Source organism: Opisthocomus hoazin, chromosome 2, assembly GCF_030867145.1.
Source record: "Opisthocomus hoazin isolate bOpiHoa1 chromosome 2, bOpiHoa1.hap1, whole genome shotgun sequence".
Lineage (NCBI taxonomy): Eukaryota > Metazoa > Chordata > Aves > Opisthocomiformes > Opisthocomidae > Opisthocomus > Opisthocomus hoazin.
In genome coordinates, this window is record NC_134415.1 from 97,530,880 (window position 1) to 97,557,696 (window position 26,817).

Consider the following 26,817-nt stretch of genomic DNA (forward strand, 5'->3'; position numbering starts at 1 on the left):
TCTGGATAGCAGCCCCCTGTTCACCTGCCTGAAGCTAGTGCCAATTAGGATCTCTAAAGCATTGGTAAAATTGTGTGATGCTGATGGATACAACCTGGGACCTGCAGGGTTTACAACAGAGGCAGCTGAAGTGAGGTGGAACTACCAGGATGTTTAAACTGACATCAGGTCTAGGTACCTGAATTACACCCAAAGTGTCTGCTGTAGGACAGGCTGAATCTTTCTGTAGGCTTTTTTGATTGTGGGGGAAATTTGTGTCTTTATATGGTTTAGGTGTCTTAATGAGAGTTGAGTCCTACCCTAAATGCATTTGTCTTATTCTTCTTGAATCTGTAAATAGCCAGGCATATCTGTTTGGATAAAACTTGTGTAAGAAGTTCTTGGAAGAATCATAATTTTGCCTGAGAATGTAGAAACAGCATATTTTTATAGGTCCGTTCAGTGTTGCATTGTGGTGAAGTGTTGACGGTGTTGAAAGATAATCTAGGGTTTCATTCCCTCTTTTCCTTTGAGTAAGTCTCAGGATGTATTGTAGCTTTTATTCTTCTTGAAACTATATTGTCCCTCCTGTTCGTCGTCTAATCCACGTGGAGGTCTTTCTCTAGATCTATGCAGAACACGTGGGAGCTTAGTGAAGTTGCTGATGCTGTGTTTGTCCTCTGCCATCTGATAGCCTAAAGACAGGAAGCTAAAGGGTTTCAATTTCAAGATGAAGTGGAGCATATTGGAAACCTGTAAACAAGAAGTCTGATCCCTCCTCTTTTTCACCTGAAGTCTGCACCATAGTAAATATCCACACAGAAGGATTTCATGTCTTGTATGAGGAAATCAGTGGAGAAGCCTTGTTGTTCTTTAGTTCATTTCTGTCACAAAGATGCGTTATGTGGACACATCTGGTGCTGTCTTGGAAAGTTGGGTGTTTCATTCCTGGGAGGAACTGACTGCAGATATCGGCTTTGTTACAAGATCCTATTTTTCTGTTGCGATTTCTTCCATGTCAGCGTGCTGAGTTGAGAAGTGAATTGTAAAGGAGCTGTGAACTCAGTATTGAAAAATAACAGGTTGTCCACATGTTCGTTAAATTGAATGAAATTGGTAGCTTCAGGAGAAGGAGAATGTGAGTGTTTCAATACAGAGTTTGAAGAACTAAAATTTGGAACTGATCGTGTTTTTGCTTTGGGCATTTTGCAGTTGCTGCTTATGAGGACAGTGTTATTTCGGAATGATTTGGACCTTTTGTCAGTATCACTGATTTGAGACTGGTTTAGCTCTTACACGGCTGAGTGGATGTATGTTGAGGGGAAGAAGGAGCAACTGTTTCTCATTAGGACACAGACAAAAAGCTGTGAGCATAAAATAAAGGTATGAAAAGCATCTTCCTTGCAGTAGTGTCAGCTGGACCCAGTTCTGAGCCTGTCTACTGCTTTTCTGTGGTTATACTTTTTTTTTTTTTCCACTGCCAGCTGACTGTTTGATGTTCATGAAAGTGCTTGCTCAGCGGGGCTGAAGCTCACATGTTCTTCCCTGGCTACTCACCTTGAGGTGCACACAGTCTCCCTTGTGTTCAGACGGGCTTATTGTCTACAGCTTCTCTTGACTGTCTAAGAATACTCATTCATCGTAGCTAAAATAGATTTAAAATGTTTCTAGGAAAGGTATCGGTGTTTTGAATCCCTCAAACTTCTGGCACTTGCTGTCCGATGCCTTGGGACGTGGGTGGCTAGACTTGGTCGTATCGTTGTCAATGCTTCTCTTGTAGAGAAGTTTTCTAAACCTTTGGCAGACTACACGTGCTAGGTGTACTGAGTTATAAGATGGTGTTATATGCAGGTATGTGTTCTCCTCCAAGAAAGCTGCAGAACAAGCAAATGCTCCTAACTGCATCTGTAGAGCGTCTGCTGTCTTAGATACTGATGAAGTGTCTTTGTTCCTAGAGATTCAGTAGCTCCTAATAAAACTTGTGCAGTTCAACTTCTAATGTACGGCTACAGCATTTTTGCTTTAAAAATAAGTTGTTTTTAACTTTTTAAAGATGTTTCCACGGCTGCAGCAAATCTGTTCTGTGGTGTGAAGTACGTGAGTAGAAACAGCATGTGCTAGAAGTTGCATCATGAACTAAATCAGGGTTGTGACATACATCATATATTGAGAAATAGTTTGCATTGAATTTCAGTTGCTTACTGAAAAGGACATCTGAAGGTATAAATCCTCTAGTTTTCATTGTAAGCAATAAAGCATCTCTGATTTGATTGCATTTTGCCTTATGTGCTAATATTCTGCTTTCATTTGCTGGAGTTGATATGCTGGAACCACTTTTCTGCTCTTACGAGAGAACTGTCAGCTGGTGGGATGAAAGTTTCTTTGAGCTGACCAGAAAAGTAACCAATGTACCTTAAACGCAGTAATTCTTGTAGTCTAGTATATATTATATTTTTCTACTATGATTTGTGTCAGAACTCATTTTAAGTTTTGAGTCACTTTAAACTTAATAAGAGTAAAATATTTTCTTTTTAGGAAACAAGGTGTATGCTTTCAAATCTGGTCAGAGAAATGGCTACTGTTGCAGTAATTCTGCTGCAGAAAATCTGTGTCAACTCCACCTTTGTAAAGAATCTGAAGAGACATGATGTAAAACTGAACATCATTCAATCTTCACTTCCACGTTTACCATTTCACAGTGGAGGATTTCATTGTTTTAAAAATAAAAATCGGAACCTAACTTAACTTTCAATTTCCTTGTCGGTTCCTGTTTTAGCATCTCTCGACACTACTGCTGTGCTGGCGGGAGGTGTCATGGTGTTGGGCTCTCGAGAACAAAGTTTCCTGGCACTGGCATGAACAGCACCAGGACAGAGTTTCTGTTATGAAGAGGGTGTATATGTTACTGTGCTTCTTAAATTTGTTTTCTGACCTGTGCTGAAGTGGCTAACGGTGACGACAGACTCATTTCTCTAGCAGTGGTGGCCTGCGGTAGCTTCAGTGCAGCTCGTGCAGCCCGCCGGGGCTCTGAGCAGGCGAATGTCAGTCACTGCAACTTCGCAGAGAAAGTGAGGTATTTCTAGATAGAAACATAAGTCAGAACAGGAGAGAAGGTAGACATCATGGCTTTTCCAACTCATCACAAGGTGCTCTGATTATTTTGCATAGCCTCCTAACAACCAGCCTGTGTGGCATTTGCCAGCAGCCCTCTCTTTGGTCTTGTGTCTAGCCCAGAAGGTAAAATTGGGATGTTGCTGAACCCTGCCTAACATGTCACTTTTTCAGAGAAGTCCCATAGAATTGCAGTGCTAGTCAAAAATATCTCCAGAAGGGAAGTACCCGAGCTGCTTACATCCCTTGCTTCTCCCTTTAATACTTGGCAGGCTTTCACTTAGCTTGGTCAGGAAGTTACTACGGGGTGGTAGCTGGAGAGGTCACTTGCATCGAGCAATCTGAAATACTAGCTGCCTGCTCTCATCCTTAGCCAGGAAGGGCACAGGCAGAACTGTAGGCGGTTGCTTGATTTTTTTTTTTTTCCCCTTTTTTTGCATTTGTTTAATTTTTTTCCTATGCTGCTTGTAAGACCTAGGAAAGAAAGTGAAGTCTCTGTTTGGTGGTTGGGTATGGAAGTGGTTTCTCGCAAATTACTTTTTGTGAGAAGTAGCCTGCTAATTTTTGTAGCAGAGAGTAGCTCGGAAGGTGAGTGGCACCGTTCCAGGTTAGCACAATGATTCACAGCCCTGAGCAGGGCAACAGGATGCAATTTAGCAGCCTCAATGGGGGAGGAGGCATGGAAACTTTTTGAAATATGATTTCCATTGCCATTTACTGATGAAAATTCTTATCCTGGAGCCTGTCTCTGCCCTTATCTTCTGCTGCTGACCCTCGAGCTTCTTCCTTCCTGCTTCTCGGGTGGAGCCTGGATATCCATGTTGCCTCTGACTGATGCTTCTTTGCCTCCTGCTTCCTGCCAGCCCTGTCTGTCATAGTCATCAGGTGGGTTGTAGGGCTGGAAGTGAGGTAGAAACAAGAAAAATCGTGATGCAGTTTTCTCTTACGCCTGCTTGCCTTGTCCTGTACATTGACCATTTGGTGTTGCCAGTTTGATTCCTAGGCAAAATGCATGCTGAGAGCAGCTTTCTGCTTCATTCCTGTGTTAGTAACTGAAAAAGCAAAAGCACTTCAGTTACCAGATGGACTGGGTTTTCCAAAAGTTGTAATTCTCATGAACTTTGTGAAGCTCAGAGTTTATATTTATATATCCTATTCTTGGATTATAGTTGTCTGTATTTATTTGTTGAAGTATGGAGTACAGTGTGTACTAGTTTGATGTGCTATTTTTGATGATCACTGCATTGTTCCACTTCCTTAAAATAAATGAAGTAAAAATAGACTAATACTTAGCAGCATGCTAAGTGGTGAAAGGTTGATGCTAATTAAATAGGGTTGTCAAGTGCGTGTATGAAGAATTACAGATGGTGCAGAACCTTTGTAAATACTTCAGCTGCCCAAACTTTGTGAAAATACAAAGTTTTTCAGTGCATTAAAAATTTTTTTAAAAAATGTTCCTTTTATTAATTTTATATTGTTCTTTTATATTAATTTTATATTGGTAGTACTTGGGCCCCTCATTTGTACATGTGTAAGTTAGGCAGCCAGAGGAGAGGTGGAGATGGAAATAGAGAACTGTTGCTAAATTGGTACGTTTCAGTTCCTTTGTTCGGCAGAAGATTTACTTTAACCACAGTAAAATAGGTGTATGTTTTAAAGAAAACTCCATGTAAAATAACTAAAAAAAATACCGTCTTCTGTGATATAAACCAACATAGAATCAAAAAATCTATAAAGTAAGTAAAAAAAAAAAAAATCTATCTATGTTTGACAAATGCTTAATTTATTATTTTTTCATTGGGGGGGGGGGGAAATGTGGCTTCCTGCCACAACTGTTCTTGTTCCAAAGTATCTGAAACTCTCCTATCAGTGACATTGCTGTTTCTGTAAACACTGTCCCTGGGCTGGCTCCGGGACTCTGTTTGCTCAGAGCCTGAGCTGGGAGACTCCCTTCCAACGGAGGAAATGGGCCAACGCGTTAAGCTCTCGCTGGAGATTGTTCACGTCCACAGAAGCTGTATCCTCTGCTGGAAAACAGAGCTTGGATCCGTGCCACAGTGTGTCCGTGATGTTAATGAGTGGGAGAAGCCCTGTGCTCATTGCCTGCTTCAGCAGTAATCTGCTAATTCGGGGAAGGAGTGAGAAAACAAAGTGGAGTTTGATGAAATTTAAATGTGATACTTAATCCTGTTAGTCCACAGAGGCAAAAGCTTTGTGTTGGGGGGGGGGGGGGGGGGGGAGAGGAGCTATTGAATTTACCTGAAATCTATGCATCAGGAAGAACCAGATCAAGTGGGATCTGGATCCATGCCTTGTTTCAAATACGTCGTCTTTGCCAAACAGAAACCTCAGCTGAGTTTCTGTAAAACTGAAGCCCTGCTTGTTTTCATCCCGCAGCAACTGCTGTTTAATACAGATGAGCAACTTGATCTTCTTGGGTTGCTCACATACCATGGTATAACCCTCACCGAAATGCTAGTAAAGAAGTTTTACGTTTACTACCTGCTTAGGAGAAAAGAAAGTATGTTCGGATGAGTTTTATTACTATCTTTTAGATCAAGTGGTGAGTTTAAATCCTTTTTTTCAGTTTCAGGGTTGCTGCTTCGAGTAGTAGCTATTACTGCTCTCAAATTTTTCTTTGGTGTTGCTACTTCAGCAACCCAAGCCTAAAAAGGGTTAAGTGACTTTGTAAGTTGTCAGGCAGATGTTCAACATGACTGCAGCACTTGGTGGTGCTGAGCACCGTGGTTTCTGTGATATCCTTGACGTGGTTCTGGATCGCAGTGGGTAGATGTGCTGCGGGGAGCATGGGGCACAGCAGCACTAGTAGGGCTGGTAAGCCAGCAACACCAGTGTGATGCTTAAATCTTTTTTTTTCGTAGGTAGTGTGGAGAGGAGGAAGGAGGACTGTGAAGGGAGGCTTTGGAGTTGGAAGTTGCATTTCTGTTAAGAAGCAACATAGAGGAAAGCACAAATGAGGCTTAATAGAAACTATAGCGTGGGGGGCAGAGACTGATGTGATGTGATAACTGGAGGTACGGAAGGTGGCTTGATGAGGGGGAAGGATGATTGTAGACCTCGATAGGCCTAGACCATGGCAGTAGTTGGTGTTTGATTCAGCTGAGAAGGGGTAGCCATAAGAGGTTTTAAGGGCATGATTTCTTACACCGTTCTTCCTGGCAGTAGTTTTCTGAATGTGTTACGGTCACAGCGAGATTTTTGCCTTTCCTTCATTGGAGAACGTTGTGTGAAAATGAATCTGGAAGAGGAAAAGTTGCTGGATGAGATAGAAATGTAAGGATCAGTTGAAAGGGCCACAATTTAGATTTTGTGCATAAAGGATCTGCAACGCTGCTTGTTTGGCTGTGTCTGTGGAGCTGTAAGTATTAATGATGTGTTGGAGTTGGCAGGCATATTTTTCTTGAAGTGATGGAGAGATGAAGAAAGATTTCATGTGTAGCAATGGACACAGATTTGGAGTAGAGGCAGTTTTCCAGACCATATTCACAAAGGTGGCAATTTTTTTAAAATTGTGAAGTCAGTCACCCAGAGACTGGATGTCCAGCAGAGCTTTTCAGCATGTACACTTTAAAAGCAAATGGAGGCTCTTCTGATGGGGAAGAAAAAGTAGCTGAGTAAGAGAGCTGGGTCTGGACCTTCACAGAAAAGATGGTTGACAACTCAAAATGCATAGGGATGGAATACTGCAAATATCTTTGGACTTTGATAAGAACACTGTTAGCTAAGTTAACCTGAAGAAGGTCTAGGATGGAAATAGAAGAGTGAAACTTGAGGTGACTACTGTGCTTAGAGATTAAGTGAAAATCTGGGTAGTGAATGAAGAGGTGAGGAGATTGAAAGATCCAAGACGGGGAAAATAGCTGGAGGATGAAAATTCCCTAATAATGCATACTTTTCCATAGAACTTGCTTGTAAATCCTTAAAAAAGGAACATGATTTAAAAGAAGTGATCCAACAAAACTATTGTAACACGGCTGTAGTAGCTATAAGCACTGGAAATAGGAAATGCTTCTTGCATTGCTTAATTCTTGCTCTGTAAATTTATTAGGATTCTTAAACCAACAGCGGCAAGAAAAATTGACTGTACAAGTCTTTCAAGCATTGTGCCAAACCTCATTTCTACTTGTCCACGTAAAAATGACAGCATTTCAGGTTGGCAATTTCCCTTTCTTAAAAGCATCTTTATCTAGAACTTTTTTCAGTAGAGGAAGAAGGATTCATCCATCATACTCCATCTGCTCGGTCATGCAAGCGCTGCCTGGTAACTATTGAAATGCCAGCCTCTATCAAAGTCTCACAGCTTGAATGCCGTTTGCCGCAGTTCATTCGGCAGCAGAGCTGGCTGCCTGGTGGGTGTGGAGGAAATGGTAGAAGCTAGCTGAACATAGTTTAGGTAATTTAGAGAAGGACGCATAACCCCCTTTGACGCTCAAGGGTGAACTTTTAATTTAAAAATTTTAGGAAATGAAGTTGCACTAAATAGTAACTGAATGAAGAGCTTCCTTCTACCCAAATTTTGCTGCTGATGTGAAATCTTAAGTAGCTCTTAAGTGAAGCTTTGCAGCTTTGCTCCTGCAGAAGCTCAGATTCCTCTTTACCGTATTAAAGCTTTGATTGTAAAGAAGTTAGATTTCCTGGGGAAAAGGGGCCAGCTATTCTGTTATTCTGGCGTAGTGCGCAAGCTGGCTGTTGAGTCATGTACTCTTGATGCCAGTAATGTTCTTGAGAATTCCCGAAGAGACGGTGCCTGCAGTAGTGCTTGTCACCTGGGCATATCAAACTCTGACTGAGCAAGCGGCATGTGTAAAACTGAGGCAGCTGGGGTTGGTTTTTGCTTGTTTTGAATGTGCAAGAAGTGGGGGGAAAAATGACTTGCAGAAAAGCTGTCGTAGAAACAAGCGTGTATGTGTAGAGAATTTGAGAGAGAGAACTTAATAGAGAGGAGCTATGAGCCTTAAGGGTCTTTGTTACAGTTAGAGCCAAGACTCATGAATTAAAAATTCCAGTTTAGAGAGTGCACATAAATTACCTCTTGTTTTAACCTGACAAAGACTCGCAGTTGTATGGAACAAAATAAGAATTGTGCAAAGGTTTCCTGATGAAACTGAAAAGCAAGGTGAAACATGCTTGTAGGTTTTGTGTTTAATTAAGTACTTAGGTTTGCAACAAAACTTGCCTTCCCTCCTGAGTCTGTGGTCAGGTCCCTCTGAGAGAAACTTCTGAGACTATGTAGCTCACCTAAATCGGAGGGAGGTTCCAGGGTTTGGTTTAGATATGAAGTTAGAGGAGCTCTTCCTTTGGGTGTAATTTTGATACCATGTTAAGTGGTTTGGGGATTTCCTGTGAAGTGATTTACTTCAGATTCATTTTTCGCAGTTGCTGCTGCTCTACTACTAGGTAGTTTGTACTCTATCTCCCCTTCAGAATTATACACGATAAATCTTCTAGGATTCTGTCTGCCTCTCTGCTTTTTATTTCTCTCTTCCTTATTAAAGTCCAAATTATCTAACATCTATATTAAGAAAACATAAGTGCTCCAGAAAAAGCCTCTGTGTATCTGTATTTTTGCTGCTCTTCCAATTTTACTCAACTTGAGAGGTGAAACCACGCAATAGAAATCTATGTGCGGTAGGCTTAAATTTTAACGTGAAACCTCAGAGCTGTGCTAAAACCACCATATAAGGCATGATCGAGATGTTTCAGTAAATTCTCTTCCTAGCCATCAGCCTAAAACGTTCATTTTTGCATGCACGGTTTTCAACTTAACGTAAAGGTTGTTTTAATTATTTCATTTTCAAAGTTATTCACATTTGACTGTAAGAATATATTTGCACTGGATTAACTGCATTTGGTAAGAAAATTGAAGAGGTTTTTGTAAGTCGTGCAATAAGCCAGTATTAAAACCATAAATGTGGTTTCTTATATTACTCTTATACCTAAGAAATTAATTAAAAACAAAGTTCTGATGTAGAGTTCCACAGGTCAATGTATGCTTGTTGCTTTGCTTACCTGCGTATTTCTCACAAAAGAAAGATCAGGATATCACTAACATACAGTGGTTCTATGCCAAGCAAAAATGACAGGAGTTAGATTTCTTCGTCACTTCACGATGCATTGCTTGGCTTCTACAAATTCTGTTGTTCTCTTAATATGTGTTTTTGCTTCAGAGTAAGACTTGCTTTCTGTCCTACAGCAATCAACTCAACCTTGAAACGAGCAAACCTGAAAATTCTTGCTAAGACTAAGTAATATAGGTGTTGTTTGGGATGGGGGAGTGGTTTAATTCCCTTTTTGATTATTTTTAATCTACGCACTAATGGTCTAATGTAAGTCCTGCCCTGTATGTCAGTAGTCCGTGAAACTTTTCTAGTTAATAGCTTTAGTAGCAAAGTGTGTAACTGAATTGAGACACTGAGCAGGAAAAACGGTTTTATTTCACGTCTTTCTTGCTGAAAACTAATTTTTACCATTGAGAAATTGTATGTTTTGATGCTTATTTGTGTGAAGAAATGAGGTAAATGCTGCCGCTTGTTGGAATTTTCTAGGTAAAATCTCCTCAGCCAGAGACACTCATTAACACTTTCCTCACAACTCTTGTCAAAAATCAGAGGCAGGGAGAAGATGGAGGGAGCCTTTGCTGTTTCATAAGGACAATCGTGCTAATGCTTCTTTTGCAGAAAAGCTTTATTTATCTTAGCAACCTCGTTGTTAAATAATCCCCAACACTTTGTAGCACAAGCTAAGGAGAGTAAAGCTATTTAGGAACAGAGGGAATGTGGACGTGTGGGGCAAAGACGCATGCCATAGCTAGAGAGCCTGATGAACACGAGAGAGGAGGGCATTGAACTGTAATTAGAGATTATTTCATATAAAACTGGTTCTTGATGCCTTATGGCACTAGAAACTGATGTCTAATCTTCCAGCTTTGTATTTCATTTTTTTGTACGTTGATAACGTGTAAATGAGATCTTATGGCAGGCCCCCCAGGCTGTTTCTCCATATGAGTGTGGAACTTTCTATTTTATGTGACTCTTTCTATTCAGGACTGCTGTCAGGGCTGGATTTGTGTACCCGGATGGTTGCGGGGGTGGGAGTGGAGGGGCGGGGTGGGTGAAAGAAATACCCTTATCAGCATGGAGTGGAGGGTCGAACTAGCAGTTCTCTAGGCTGTACTGACATCTGGTGGCAGTTTAAATATTTCTATAGTATTCGAAATCTTTTTCATTCAAAGATGGGGCAATTGCCTACCTACAGTCTGCTTGCTTTTGTATTTTGAGCTGTTCCACTGTATTTTGTGGCTTCTGTGTGATGGCCATCCTTCTCCCACTATCTTGCTTCTGACTCCTGGGGGAAAAAAAAATTTTAAATTGCCAAAACTAATGTTTCTTTTATCTAGTTTAAAAATGTACTAAGGACTTCACTTTTAGATGTATTTTTTTATTCTGTGTTTATAGCAGTTGGAAAATTATTATTTTATGTTTTTTCTCCCCTCCCTTCAAAGAACTGCAAGGCTTATGAAGGGAATGAATGAGATCGTTTTCTTTCTTTGAAGCCAAAGGCACATACAGCTGCTAAAAGAGAGCCCAGAGATCCACTTTCGTTTTTAGATCTTCTCCATCAGACAGAGACCCTGGGGTTCCTCCTTACGTACCCAGATATATAAGTGCATGTATCCAAAATGTAACACAGAATGATCAGGACAGGAGAAAACATAGAATTCACTGGCATGGGCTTGAAGCAATCTTATAACGGTGTCAGGGTTTTTTTGGAGGAAGTCAATAAGCAATTATTGTTGCCGGGCCCAAAAGTTGTTCACTGAAACTGAGTGCCCTTCCACGAGCAGGCAGCTGGGAGGAGAAACTTGGCAGTTTTGAGGGAAATGCTGTTTCGTGTCGTAGGAGAACAGCAGGAGTGAGTGGTTTGTGGTCTTCACAACTGCCACATAAGGATGGACACCTATGAGGGAGGATCCACCAGCCTCTAGTTAAGCTCTAAGGATGCCTGTCACTTTGCCTGCTCCTCAACGCAGCCCAAACCTCAGTTCTTCACATTAACGTGGCTGTTGTACTTCAGATGTTGTTAGTTACTCTCTGAGGGGTGGCAGGTCAGTGAAAGAGGTAATTTGGGATATATCTCCAAATGTAATGACCACACAGTCTTTACTCCAGGACTCCACCAGGCAAGGAAGGAAGAGTTTTAAATGTTTTGAAGTCTTCCCTAGGCCTGCTGCTTTTTAAGCTCCCTGTATGCGGGAGGGGGATACAGCCCCTCCAGTGGGTCACTGCAGGTGGATCGGGTAGCCTCTCTGTAGGCAGATTATAGATGTACGTTACAGATGAATTTTGAGGAAGGTTTTGGAGACCGTTTTGAACTTTTTTCATTTGTAAGAGGCAGTATAAGAGGGCTTATGTAAATAATGCCTTATTAGTTACACTAATGCCATAATATCCGTAACATTCAGTGATACTTTTCCCAATTTTAATAGTGTGTCTGATGCAGAGGTAGCAGAAAGATAAGTTTTTTTTCAGAGGGCCACGAGTACCTAGAAAGTAGCAGGATGTCAGCTCGTCTGACAAGGCTGTAAAGGTGTTGTACCTCACACTATATGTGATTTTCTCCCTGTTTACAAACTGAGCATCTTTTTTTTTTATTTTCCAGTTATCTGCTGTTGGGTGATATAATTGAGTGGTTTTTGACTGTAACAAATATTCTGTAAAGTGAGCAGTGAGTAATATGTGTATGTTGGCACCCAACTTATTGTCATCACAACAAATTAAATATATAACTTGCTACAAAGGGAAGAGAATGGGTTTTCCTTGCAGTCCTTCCCTTTCGTTCTTCGTTGTGAAATGAAAGCGAATGAACAACAGCTGTTGCTTCGTGTATAGTGTGGCCTGAATTGTGCAGTTCAGAATGTCTTCCTTCCCCGGCAGGGCAGTGCTTCAGTTGTGTTTGGGTGCTGCTGGTTTTTGTTGCACTACATTCTTTTAGCAGTTGCTTCTTTTGTAACTCTCTGTACTGTAGTTTATCCTTACTGTTGTGATAGCTTTGCTGAGACCATGATCACTGGTGTGGCTGTCAGTACAGGTAGTGCCTTCCCTGACCTCCCTCAGCTGCAGAATTTTAGCCTAGCTTTTTGCAGGACTTGCTGGCAAGTCAGCAGCTTTATTTCTTCTCAGACACTTGTAGAACAACATGCTTTGCAATGAAAGCTGGTGGGTTTTTTGTTGGTGGGTTGGTTTGGGTTTTTTTCTGCTATCTGGGTACCTAGACATAGATGAGGAACTGTGCCTAGCAAGTGATAGGCAATTATTTTGGCAAAGGAGTGCAATGTATGTAACTTCCTACCCCTCCCCAAATATCTTGCCTTAGAAGCATTATTCAGACTTCATAAAATATTGGTTAAAATAAAATAGTCACCTGAAATGACTTGGAAGTCAAAGGCAGTCAATAAAGGAGGAGTAGAAATATATTGGACCTGGACTTAACGTAAGCATTTCATTGTTGTCATGTTCTGTCAGTTGTTTTGAATGTGAGCCATTCAGAATAGGAATTACTGTGTTCAGTATAAATGCGGTTCTTACCAGAAGACTTCCTCAAATTGTTTGAAGATGTTATGACTATCTGGTGGGAAGCATATCTGAAATATATATGCAAAACTGACTTTTAAAGTCCTAAGTCACTTGTATCATTCATTTAAATGCTGAAGCCGAAGAACATATAGTATGTCTCAAAAGTGTTTGGGATTCCATGATACTGTTAGACAATAATACATTGCTTAGCTTTTATTCTGATTTTTCTTGTTCTAAATTTCTGGATTGTTTTTCCTTCTTCTGTATGGGTATTTCCTTGTCACTGCATCATTTGCCTTGACAAGTTTTCTTCCTGTATATACTGACAGTATGATGCCTGTTATTGCACTGGCTTTCATAAATTTTCTTAGATGTGAGGCCAACAGCTCCAATAGTTCATAGGCTTATTTTGAAAGCAGAATTCTTTGTTGTTATAGAAATAAGCCGAAGCAGACATTTTGGGTTTTTTTTCCTGCTACATTCTTTTTAGCAAATACAGTATCCATGTTCTCTGAATTTACATGTTTTAGGGTTTTTTTGCCTTGCAGACATACTGGATTATTGAGGGGGAGGTAATTTTTTTTTCCATTTATTTTCCATGTATTGAACTTAGAAAAATTGTTTTAATGTTAGGGAGTCTAACACAGGTTAATGTTTTCAAAGTCAGCTGTCTGATTTTAAACCCTGAAGTTGAATTGTATGGGACAAGTGAAATAATAGTAAATAGAAGTTCTAACCAGCAGTTATAATAAAAGATGCAAATCAAGATGATAACACATGAATATGAAAAAATTTCATCATAGCCCTTAGAGGATCAAAATAGGATCTGTTAGAAATATCAGATGCTTGTCTGCCAAAGGTTAAGAGTACTGCAGTAATTTCAGTCAGAAGCTACCACAGCATTATTTTTCCACCCTCTCTTATAAAAGGTTGATGTGCCTTTTGCAAATAATACTTAATCTGGAAAACCTTGAATAAGAAATATAAGGTCTCTAGCATCTGTTCACGTGGGACTTTGAAGCTGGCCTTGCCTCCAACAGGGGCTGGGACTAGATGACATCCTGAGATGTGTTTCACACCTGGATTATTCTGAGATTTACTCCTTTGTCTTGCTCTGAGGGTGCAGCTCCATGGTTTTCTTTCTGCACTTTATGCTTTTGTTTCTACCGCTGGATTAATTGTTGATCCAACAGCAGGCTGTTCTGTTCCTTGCAGGGTTACCTGGCAATCTGACTTGCTTGGCTGCTTGGTTAAAGGACAGGCATTTCCCTCTTCTGCTGTGTGTCTTGGAGAGATCCAATCCATGGCCCCAGTCAACAAGTAAAACAGGTGGAGTTTTTTAGAAGTGCATCTTCTGGGCACAGAACTAACGTAGGTTGTTCAGCTGCTGATCAGAGAGATGATTTATTTGTGACAGACAGCTTAAGAAGGAAACCTTTTAGTTCTTGCAATTTTTGCTGCCTTTGCGTTGCAGTTCATATTATTTTGTAGCAGACTGGAAGGTGAAGGTGATCTGTACCTTCAGATTTATTTCAACTTTTCAGGCTCCTGCAAATCTCTAGGACCTCTTATGAATGGTAAAGTGGGGTGTGGAATTATGTAGTTCCGCTCTTTCCCTCTCCTGCTGCTGTAGTTTGTTTTCTTGAGTGAAGGGATCCCCACCAGGGATTTTTGTGGCATACTGTGCTATATAAGGTGTTCATACCATGGTGAGAACAGTACCAGTACTGGGGCAACCCTTCTATAGGTTAAGCTCTCAGATAAAGCTTTTCTGGCTTTTCAATAGCAAAGTAACTTTTCTTTAAGTAGGTTGTGTGTGTGATTTTGTAAGACAATTCAGGTCCCCAGTCACTTGCACATTTCTTTACACATACATTGTGTTTTCAAAGTGGAAGCTATTAATAATCTTGTCCCAAAGTGTTGCTTATGTTATACTAAAACCTGTTGAAGTGAAATTTGTTCTCTTGTGAGGATTTTGGCTTTTCTTCTAGATGAGAAAACCTTTTTGTTATTTATGATTAAGCTCTCATTTTTTATTTTCATTTGCGTTGGTAGCAACCTTAAAGGTCACCTAGTTCCAACCCCCCTGCCATGGGCAGGGACACCTTCCACTAGACCAGGTTGCTCAGAGCCCCATCCAACCTGGCCTTGAACACTGCCAGGGAAGGGGCAGCCACAGCTTCTCGGGGCAACCTGTTCCAGTGCCTCACCACCCTCAGAGTAAAGAATTTCTTCCTTATAGCTCATCTAAACCTACCCTCTTTCAGTTTAAAGCCATTACCCCTTGTCCTATCACTACATGCCCTCTGTCAAAAGTCCCCCTCCAGCTCTCTTCTAGGCCCCCTCAGGTACTGGAAGGCTGCTATAAGGTCTCCCCAGAGCCTTCTCTTCTCCAGGCTGAGCAGCCCCAACTCTCATAGGAGAGGTGTTCCGTCCATGGGATCATTTTTGTGGCCCTCCTCTGAACCCGCTCCAACAGGTCCATGTCTTTCCTGTGCTGAGGGCCCCAGAGCTGCACACAGGACTCACGGTGGAGTCTCACCAGAGCAGAGCAGAGGGGCAGAGTCACCTCCCTCGCCCTGCTGGCTATGCTGCTTTTGATGCAGCCCAGGATATGGTTGGCCTTCTGGGCTGTGAGTGCACACTGCTGGTTCATGTTGAACTTCTCGTCAACCAGCATACCCAAGTCCTTCTCGGTAGGGCTGCTCTCAATCCATTCTCTGCCCTGCCTGTATTTGTGCTTGTCATTGCCCTGACCCGTATGCAGGACCTATTTTGTTTTGTCCTTTTCCTTTAGAGGTGATATACTTAAGGAAACTGAATATTTAATCTGTTTCTGAGAGGAAGATACAATCTCAGACATACCTGGACTGCTGTTAACAGTCAACTGTTGTTGTATAACTGAACTCAAGTTTATCAAGACATGTCTTTAAAAATATCCTTTTCCTCACAGTATTCAAAGGTATCCCAGAACCATCGTTCTTCTGATATTTAAAATATAAGCCAGATATTGTAGGCATTCCTCTAAGCCAGAGCTCTGGGGTATTTCTTTTAAATACTGTTAAAAGCTTCCAGTCCTTTGGAAAAATTACACAACATCTTTTACTTGTGGAGCACAATATTTTTTTCTGCTTGATTGATTGTTTGCTAGTGTATTTATGTGCCTTCATTAAAATGGCGAATTCTCTCTTTTCTGCAGGCACAACTTCAAGACATTCAGGAGTACTTTGGAGTGAACTGGGAGGAAGCCTTGCAATACCACGATGCCAGTCACAGTGGCTGTCCTCTGGAGATGCTGAAGCTCAGCTTCGTTTTGAACTTCTGTCTTACGCTTCCCCACTTGTGCTCAAAGGACTTAACATTGACTGGGATTCATATGGTATAAAATAGTCATAGGTATGGGGTTTTTTCCTCACTTTACTTGACATTTGCATGTTTCTGGCAATCAGTGATGAAGTCTGTACTAGGTCTGCTGACATCTGGTCTGTTTTCAAGAGCTCTGGGTGACAGGTACTGTAAACATCCTACACTCTCAGCTGTGGAAACTAAGAAAGCTGGGAGAAGGCTGTTTACTCTCCCTGCCTTGGAAATCATCTGGAGGACAAGGGCGGAATATTGTGAGCTCTGTGTTGACTGTATTTCTGACAACCTGTATTTCATATTTTATGTTACAGTGTCAGTAACAAAATAGCATTATATTATAGAATCAGTGACCATTTTCTGACTGAGGTCAGAAGGGCCTTACAATACGCTTAGGCTTGAGGGAAATTTAAGTAGTAGCAATAATGCATTACAATACTTCCATCCTTAAGCAGGGATTAAAACAGACCTGTCACCCTGTTTGTTTATCAGTAGTGGTACATACAAGTTACGTTGTAGACATCCTCAGGTTGACGCATCAGTAGTGGATTTAGTCAACATCATCCTTAAATGTTTGGTTCTTGTTTTCCAAGATTCACTCAATTCTCGTTTCCGACCCAAAAGGGCTAGAAACAGAGGTCAGAAGGCAAAAAGGTTCTAGGAGATTTCAAATTTGAGTTTCCATTTGAAGAAATTCATAGGTGTCAACACTGTTTAACTCCATCTCTAAATTAACTGAATTTTAGATACAAAGGATACAAAGATATTGTATATCTTGTATTTTGATAGGAAGGATACAAAGATATTTTAGATACAAAGATACAAAGGTATTTATTTGCCTTTTGTTTTCACAGTCTTCCTCTTCCTCCTTGTGTTGCATTCTGTTTGCTGTTAGGCAAGTAGAGCAGGTCATTTTAAATGTAGAATAAGCTGAAAAAAAAAAATTTCCTTGTGAATCTAATATCCTGCTGGCATGGTCTAAATCCTCATGAAGTGTAGTTTTGCAGCTCTTCTTAAGCAGTTACTTTGACAGAAAGAATATTATTCCCCTCTTCCTTCTTTTTTTCTTATTTATGGGAGGGGGGTAAGTTTTGTGCTCTCTAAGAAATTTCATAGAATGCTGTGGGTTGGAAGGGACCTTTAGAGGTCACCTAGCCCAAGCCCCCTGCAGTGAGCAGGGACATCTTCAACTAGACCAGATTGCTCAGTGCTCCGTCCAGCCTGGGCTTGAATGTTTCCAGGGATGGATCATCTACCACCTCTCTGGGCAACCTGTTCCAGTGCCTCACCACCCTCACTGTAAAGAATTTCTTCCTTATATCCAGTCTAAATCTACCCTTCCTTAGTTTAAAAACGTTACTCCTTGCCCTGTCAGAACAGGCCTTGCTAAAAGGCAATTATTTGTCATAATATAGTCGAATTCAAAGATCACATTCTAGCTCCTTTTACAATAGTATTCTTATGTCTTCAGATCCTGCTTCTCCAGCTTTCTAGCAAAGGCATTTGAGTATAAAATCTTGAAATGAGGGCTGTTCTAAGAGTTTAAATACCAGGATTTGGAAAAGTGATGGGAGTGGGAAGACGACAGGCGAACGGTAAAAGATTGTGTAAGGATTTGAAGTAGTACTGCTACAAAATGGACAAAAATGAATTCAAACTATTAGGCAGAGCTAAAAAAAACTCAGTTATTTGAAGCAATAATTATTTTTCAGGCTGTTGCTTGCCTTCCATTTGTAAAAATGAATGGGAAGGGAAGCCAGAGTTACAGGGCCCATGAGAGTGCAGTAGCCAAGGAGTAAGCTGATGCATGAAAGGAAGGTTTGGGTCTGACTGTGCAGTAACGAACAGCAGTGCTTCAGGTTTGTGGGGTTTTAGCTCGTGATTTGTGGAGTAATTTCTAAGAAAAGCAGAGTTAGCCTCCTAAAGGGATTGTTTTACGGACACATTAACTGTTCAGACTAGTCAAACGATAGAGGGTAGCATTTCCTAATACACATGGCTCTCTTGGCAGAGAGAGATTTCCGAGGGTGATGGAGCACACAGTTACATCCTCCACTGTGTGACGATACTGATTGTAGGCTATGCTGTCGAGGAAAGACAACCTCCTCGAAGGAGATAACATCCTGAATTTGTGGGGTGTGGTTTTTTATATTAAGCTTATTTAGATTTGCTTTAGGCTGGGAACCATTATTTTGTGTCAATTGGAAAAACTTTTTTATATTTAGCAGTACTTATTTGGGCATTTAATTGTGAAATTCCATCTGCAATTTCATCAGTGTTAGCTGGGACTGGTTGAGTTTCTCGTACATTCTTCCTTGGCCGTGCTTTCCTGCCCTTTTACTTGTGCTGACATTAATGTTTGTTTAAACTGCAAGCTAATTCAGTGGCTTGACCCTGCTGGAAACTAAATAAGCAAACAGCTTTTATGTGGATAAGCTGAGTAATGGTTTACTCTGCCACTGTGGTGTGGCCTAAAATGCTGCTGAAAATGCCAGTTCCTTCAAATATGGCCAGTTTTCTGAAGACCTAGAACAGAGTTTATTCTAAATAGATTATGAAATCCCAAAATAATGAAATGGTGAAATTACAGGATTTTGTATATTTTTGTATCTTATATGATGTTTAATTCTTGTTAATGCTGTTGGGATGCAATTGCAAGCATGCTGCTAAAATAAATTCACATAAAATTGTTTTACTTAAAATTTTTCATTTTTTGAACACCATTCATACTTCTTATTGAAAGATTTGTTTGTAAAATCTAGTAACTGTGTTGGTAATAGGGAGCAACCAGTAATTTTGCTACCTCGAGACCTTTAATTGTAAAGGCATCCTCTGATGGACTTGCACAATACTGAGCGCTGTATAAATTGTGTTATTTCTAGATCCCAGAGGGTGTTTTCCCCCCAGGTATTACTTGCCAAGCCAAAGGCAAACGTTATGTCCTTTTCCCTTGTTAATCTCAGACTTCAAAGAGTTTAACATTCTTTCCAGTCTTTCAGTTAAATATAGAGCTTTGCCATTGTGAAAAAAACATACAGGGCTGTTTCAAAAGCCTGTTGCTGGTAATGAGTTTTGGATTGGGTCCATGGAGAGGTAATCTGGATAGCTACTAGCCAATCATCTGTGGGAAATGCTGACTGAAGGCACGAGGGTTTTTAATTTTTCTTGAAGGGTGGTTCTGCCAAGATGTGAAAGTGACTTGGTCCAAGTGGTTCTTGGCACCCGGAAGAATATCGTGCTTGGCTGTGAAGCCTAACATGCTGCATTGATTATGTTTTGGGGATCTTTTTTATGAGGAAGAGGATAGTTCTTACTATCATGTTTCTTTGAGTTTAGGTATTGTAATTTTCTCTCTCTAAACTCTTAACAGAGATGAAGCAGAATATTTTTTCTTCCCCCCCTTTTTTTTTTTTAAAGCTACGTTTTTGATTATGTAGTCCATCTAGGTAATTGCCTAAAGTACAGTTCTGGTAACAGAGAGGGTGACTGTGGGAAGAAAGAATGTGTGGGAGTCCTTGGGCAGAGCTGTCGCTTGTTTGGATATTGCAGCCTGTTACAAGTGAAATACTAGAAAAACGTCATATTAAAAGTTTCAAAGAGCTGCTAGTGGGGGAAAGGAGAGATGAAGGGGGAAGAGAGGTGACTGACTTGTTATCCAAAGGGGGAGTAGTTATATACTGTTGATTTTAAGTGTAAACTCTTCCTCAACCATATAGTGAAAGAGAGCAGCAATTGTCCCTGAAGCTTGTGCAAAAGTTGAGTCCTTTTTTTGTGAAGTACATCTCACTGTCACAGATTCTAGTTCAGTGCAGGATTTAAAGGTCTATGAGAAGCCACTGTGCTTTAAAGACCTATATCTAAATTGAAGAATGAAAGAGGAAGAAATTTCTTTTAATGAAAAAGAGGAAGAAAAACACGTTAGGTGGACTTCAGTCATAGCTGCCCCTGAAATGAGAAAGCAGGTTCTAGATTTGAATTTTCTCTGTCCTATGACTGAGATGAAAACATGACAAGTAACTGTCCTTCTGCAAAATAGACAGGTGTGGAATATCTGTAATACAAATATTATGCATTCATATGCAGACAAAGATTTTAAAGCTTAAAAATACATTAACTTAAAATCTGAGCAAACACTTTTTCTTTGATTCAAGCTTTCCTCAAAATTAGGTTCTGTTTTTTAAAAACCTTTTTTTGTAAACTGATTCTCTTAAAAAGCACTTTTAATGAAAACAGAATGCAAAAGCTGAAGCTTCTTTTATTCTTGTGTGAACCTTTTGGTTCTTGTCAGCTCTGGGCTCCATCCAAGACCTACTTAGCCACAGTTAGGCTTTTGTTTCCTTGGTTTTGGCCTTTGGTTTTAAGGATGTTCGTGTGAATTAAATGGAAATATGCTTTTGTAGCAACCATTTTGTATAATAAGCAAACTTCAACTAAGCATTGCAACCTATAACTACAAAGTACCTCAGAAGAGAAGCTGAGGGCTTGCTTATTTTAAGTAGTGTAATATGATAGCTAAATTACACCTTATTTAACTCTCCAGAAGGGAGAGCAGAGTGAGGCTGTGTTGCGTAAGCCTGAAGTTTGCCACACTGACTTCGCTCCGCAGAGCATCTGGCTTTGTTCCTGCTATGGTTAATAAGGGATTTTTGTTGCTGCCTTGGTCCTGTTACTAAGCTGTTAAAATAATAGTGCAGAAAGATGGAGACTAATCCTGGCTTTGGACAGACTATCTGTGCTTCATTTTCTCCTGTGTGAAAAAAGATGACACTTCCTCTGTAAACACACAACCCCAGGTTGTTTTGGAGTCTCTCTTTTGCAGAGAAGCATATTTTGCAAAATCATACCATCACAAGCTAGTTTGTCTCCCCATGTTCAAGCCTTTCACCATGATTTAGATTGCACTGCTCGGCTGTGCTGCTGGGGAAGCAGAAGGGATGTGCTTATTACACGACCTAACGCAGGGTGATCATACAGGCTGCTAAGAGCTCCTTCTTGTGCTGCTGTTGTGGCGCTGTCCTCCCACGGGTGCCAAGCACACAGCACCTCTGCCAGTGGGACTTTTAAGTGTGTGTGTACGGGGCAGCCCCCAGTTTGTACAGTTGTACCCGGGCAGCTGGGGTGTTGAGAGCTGCCTGGCTGTGGCAGCACAGAAGCTGTCTCCAAACCAGCCTCACCCCACTTTGAGGCCATGGGTGTATTCTTAGGCTACGGGAGGGTGAGGTTGACCCTTATTCATTACTTATGCCAGCAGAAATACGCTGAGCGTCACCACCAACTAAGGACTTCTGGACTTCGCATCATTTGAAGGCTGTTCTTCAGTTGTTTCTGTATAGTCTGAAGCACCAGTTGGCTCAGGTGTTGTGAAAAAGTGCTGCTAAAATAACTCACCTCTGATGGGCAAGGGATAGGTTGATGTTGACAAATTGAGTAATTCCAGGATCTAAGAAATTCGTGGTATGTTCCTTGGCTAGAAATAGGCAGCTCTGTATAGCTATGAACTTCCTCAATAGTTAAACTTTGTGTTACTTGGCTAGCTTGCAAACAGTTTTGGTAAGGATGTTGAGGTATCACGAGATTATGCTTAGTTCACAAAGTACAAATGAAATATGCACAGTGGTAGATTTTTTTTTCCTTAGCAGTGACTGTACTCGCTGCATTGATATTAACAGAGCTGCTAATTAGGACCTTGCAGCTTGACTGTGTGCGATTGATGAAATGCTACAATAAGCTTTGTGCTGCCTGCATGGAAGAGCAGATCAAATCTAAACTGAAATAGATCACATTTTATTGCCTTGGGGTAACTGTGTATGCTTACAAATATCTGAAGGGTGGGTGTCAGGAGGATGGGGCCAAACTCTTTTCAGTGGTGCCCAGCAACAGGACAAGGGGCAACGGGCACAAACTGAAGCACAGGAAGTTCTGTCTGAACATGAGGAAGAACTTCTTCCCTCTGAGGGTGACGGAGCACTGGAACAGGCTGCCCAGGGAGGTTGTGGAGTGTCCTTCTCTGAGATATTCAAGACCTGCCTGTACAAGGTCCTGTGCAGCCTGCTGTAGGCGACCCTGCTTCGGCGGGGGGGTTGGACTAGATGACCCGCAGAGGTCCCTTCCAACCCCTACCATTCTGTGATTCTGTGTGTAGCATACAGTCTTTGAAATTAAAAGTGACAAAACCAGTTGTGTCTGTTGCCACTCAGAGTAGCTGTGTGTCATAGCATATAGGTTTGCAAAAACAGGAGTTACCAAACTTGTCTGCCCTTCACTGGAAAGTCCTGACACTCCTGAAAAGTCCCAGAGCCACTCGTGTTCATGGCTAGAAGCCTGTCGTGTTGACCTGTGGGTCCCTGGCCCTTATGATGACCATTGCAGTACCTCCCCCCAGACCCCAGGAAAGGGCTCTCCTGAGGGTATTTATCACTTTCTTTCCCTAATGAAAGTGTAACGTATCAGTTGCCTTTTATGATCAGCCTTGCTGAAGTTTGCATGCTGTAAAAGTTCTGCAGATATCCAAACTGAAGGGTCCTTGGTGATATTAAACCTTGGGAGACACACTCTATTGCTAAAAAAAAAAATAAAAAAAATCTATTTTCTGATACTTCCAGTGGAAAACTTAATTCTGACAGTGTTTTCACCTATACTTAATGTTTTTCTGTCCTGCAGAGGTGTGTGTCTTGGCCCAAATGCTCTTCAGTGGGGCTTTGCTGCTCTTTAGCTCGAAGGTTTGGTTAGAGCAATGTGAATTCAGCATGTTGTATGGCTTGGTTTGGATAGGAAGGAATCAGGACTGAAACTTGGAGGATAAAACAAAATGAATGGAAAATATCTGGTAAGATTTTTTTATGAACTGCTGAGCTCTTCCAAGTGGGAGAGAAAAAGGATCAAAAATTGAGAATATTAGAGACAATTGAAATTGATGTCTGAACTGTCAGTTTGGAAAACTCCAGAGACAAAGCGCATGGAAAGTTTTCCCCTGAAGTCCCCACAGAATTTTATAGACAAATCTGAATGGAAAACAGCAAGGATTTACGCCTTTGTCTACAGGAACGGAATAACTACTGGCAGCCAGAAAAGAAACTCCAGATTCTTGGCAGAAAAAGAAAGAGGTCTGGCTCAAAGACTTGAAATGAGTTGATTTAAGGTCTTCCATGGGCAAATGTAAGATGTTTCATATGTACAAAATAACAAATTTGTGGAAATATGGAGGTGGCAAATGAAAAATGTTGGTTAGGGCTTGAACCTATGTGTACCTGTATCTGGTTTCTTTTTTGTAGGCTGAAATGATGTCTGAACATATGCCCAATGTGTTGTTCATAGCAAGTAAGGTAACTACCTATAAAGAAATATCGAAGTTCCCACTTCAGATTGTAGTCTGTCACTTAATTTTAAAAGCAAGATTTATTTTGAGTATTTAAACAAAATTGCAATTTCTATTTCACGTTTTCATCTAAAATGAAATGAAAAATAGTTGATGCTGTCATCATTTCCTAGTTTGAGCAGTCTGAAAAATATATTTGGATTTTAGGTGCATGAAAGTTCACAGTGATTTCTTGATTGCTGTGGGTGGTTTGGTTTTGGGTTGGTTTTTTTGGTAGATCATGCTGTTCTTTTGATCTGTTTGATGTTGCTGGAATAGTCTTAAGGCAGCGTTAGACTGGCTTTGCTCCCCTCCCTCCACCTCTCTCTCTAATCTGTATTTGTGTCTAGTGAAGAGGGGGAAGTAAGGATTTTGCTTCAGTCCGTTCAGTCAAGATTCCTATGCTGTGCAGATATTTCTGGTGAAGCCTTCACAGGCTTTTTAACATTGCTGGTTTAGTACCATCCTCTAGTTCTGCGGGGATGTGAGAGAGTGAGTCATGGACACTGTGCTCTGGGGCTTGGACAGAGGGAGATCCTGGCAGGGGAGGGGCAGTAGGCTGGACCCCTGTGTCCCTGAAGCCTTCCCCTCCAACTCGCCTGCTGAACTTTAAAGAAACTTCACAGGTCTATCCAGTTTTATTTCTCTTCGGGTTAACCTGAAAGATGGAGAAATGCATATGGCTGTCACTAGTTGGGCTAGTTCGTGTGGCTTAGCAATCTAAGGTGGTTTTTAATGTCTGTTCTGCTGAAGAGAATTTGAACCAAGACACCAAAAGGTATGGGCAGGGGGACTTGTTCCACTTTTTCAAGCAGGAACACTGGCTTTTTTTGTTATCTGGCTCCAGGGACTTGCCTATACATGGACTTGTTCTGAACAGCTCTCCCTGACGCTTCTGTGAATAGAACAGGAGCTTCCAAAAATAATTTAATTTTTGAATCATCCATTGCATTTGAAATGCATGCTCTGCTTTAATAGTAGCAGACAGTTTTTAGGCATAGACAAGTTCTTGACAATTTGTTGAAAATGAAACCTTTTTGTGGAAATATTCTCTTCTTTGAATTTTTGAGAAATGTGCTTGGATCCAAGCTGTGGTTTGTGTGTGAACGAGGGCAAACCTGCAGCACAGGCACTGGGACTCAAGTGGGATGTGAGAGACTGAAACACGTCTGTCTTCTATGCGATTCAAAAATGAAATCTTGACAACTCTTACAAAACCAAAAAAGCACCCCAACCTGTGTATGTGCCCCCCAACTTCCCATGTTCTCATGTTCTGACCAACTTTATTCCACTGTTTGTTCATGGAAAATATGGTTGTTTTATACCTTGACATGCAGCCTGCTTGAGAGTATATTTTCCAAATTAAGTAATCTTAATTTCTCATTTTATAAATAAAGAAGCATCCAGTTACATTTGGGATACAATCTTCTTGTGGACAATGGAGGTGGAGGACCAAGAGTCAGTCGAGAGCTGATCATGCACAGAGAAGGAAGTACAGAAGGATTTTTCAAAGGGCCAAAAGGTCCGACTTAATCCTTGCTGGTGCTGACAGTCCTGTGGAGATGAACATTCATAGACGGGCCTATACCCTTCTGAGGTTGTGCCTTGCCTTTCACCAGCAGCTCCTGCTCTGCATCGTTCTTGCACACCTGTCTGCTCCGTGGGGATTGCCTGATCCCATTAAGGGGGGGCTGAGGACCAACTCTCATCTGATCTGTTTCTCACATCTTGCGTTTCGTAGCTAAGGGACTGAGAGAAATTGGGCTGAGAGGAGGTGGCTGCCCAGAGAAGTTCAAGAGGGGCTAAAGTCGGTATGGTTGCCAGCACAGAGACCTAGAAACAGGGCTGCAGAATGGCTTAGAAGCAGCCTGAGGATGGCTTGAGTAGAGAGGAGTCTTGGGAAACAGAGAGGAGCAAACCTGGGGAAGGACAGAGCTTGCTGCTTAACATAGAGCCTCAGCAGCTGATTTCACAGGAGAGGAGGTGGCATGAAGCCCTCCACAAGAGGACATAAAATGCGAGAGGTGGGCAATATGTGTGTATATAATAAAAAGACAGCAAAATGTGAGACTGCTCCGTGTGTGCGGGCTTGTGAGCAAAACTTGGAAGTACTTGGTTTAGCAGGCATGGTGGTGTTGGGTTGACGGTTGGACTTGGTGGTCTTAGAGGTCTTTTCCAACCTTAGTGATTCTATGATTCTACTGTACCAGGAGAGTGTGGTGAACCTTTTTTGAAGACAGGTCTTGACAGACCTTTAGCTTGGAACAGGCTTGCGTCCAGCTGGCAGAAACAGAACTTCTAATTGTCTGGAAAGGACCATGTATACCTATTCTAAGTCCTGTTGCATGGGCTTCTTCTCCCTTGGTGAAGGAAGGAGTGGTCGTCCCACATCAGTCCATAGACTGTTGCTGCTGCTCAGCCTGGAGAGGGCAAGGTCATCTGCAAAGAGCCTGGTCTGTGGTGTCGTGTTCCTCTGGGAGGAGAAGGCTTGTGCTCCAGTCACCCATAGCCAAAGCCCCTGTGCCGTCAAGGGAAGATGCCAGGGACAGCAGGGAGTACAGCCTGATTCTGAGGAGGAGAGTTAATTGATCACAAGATTATCTTCTTGGGCATCTTGAACAAAAAGCAATGTGTAAAGCAGCCAGAGATTCAAATATATGTTCCCCAAACCACCTGCATCAACTCAAGCTACTCTTAAGAACTAGTCTTCTATCAACAAGCGAACCTGGAAGTCTTCCTTTATGCCTCATCCTCCTCCGGCGCAGCGTTTTGGAGGTAGCTCCGTGGTGTCTGTAAGGTTCGTCGGGCGCTGCTCTAACAGAACGGGAGCTGGCCCCGCTCCTGCCGGTCCCCGTGGTGGCTGCTGCGAGGGGACCAGAGGCACAGCTGCGAGAGCAGAGTACGGAATATGTTTGATAATGTGGATTTACAGTCGGGGACTTTTCTTGTCGATGGAGGCGGCGGGGCTGACAGAGGCGGGCGGGCTGCCCCTGCGGCCTCCGAGATGTTTAAAAAATAATAATGAAATAGTTTTCGGTGCTGGCTTAGTATGACGTAAATTTGCTTCTCCCTCAGCACCCTGTTCTCTGTCCAGCCGAAAGCCAATATAAAGCCCCCGTGCAGAGAATTAAAAGAAATAAAATGTTTTCCCCAGTCTCCCGCGCGCCCGGCCCGCTGGCCTGGCGGTGGTACGAGGCCCTTGGGCCTGCTGGGCTCCTTGGGCCCGCTGGGCTCCTTGGGCCCGGCTGCCCCGCCATCGCCCGCCACGCAGACACGGCCCCCGCCACAACACACGAGGTGAATGTCTGACCCTGCCTCGGGGAGAGACCGGGAGACCCTGGGGGGGGTGGTCTGGTCACAAGGGTCAGGTTCTAATGAGCCAGGGCACGGCCTGGCTTGGTAACTCCTGTTTCCGACTAC

At 41.8% G+C, this 26,817-nt stretch overlaps 1 long non-coding RNA gene across 2 annotated transcripts in view; it reads left to right on the forward strand.

Moving 5' to 3' along the window:
* The window catches only part of LOC142360605 (uncharacterized), a 72,303-nt gene that overhangs the window by 21,715 nt on the left and 23,771 nt on the right, over positions 1 to 26,817 (forward strand). For both annotated transcript variants that reach the window (XR_012763237.1, XR_012763236.1), the window contains exon 3: positions 15,883 to 16,079. This is a non-coding gene — a long non-coding RNA (uncharacterized LOC142360605). The remainder of the gene's footprint in view (positions 1 to 15,882; positions 16,080 to 26,817) is intronic.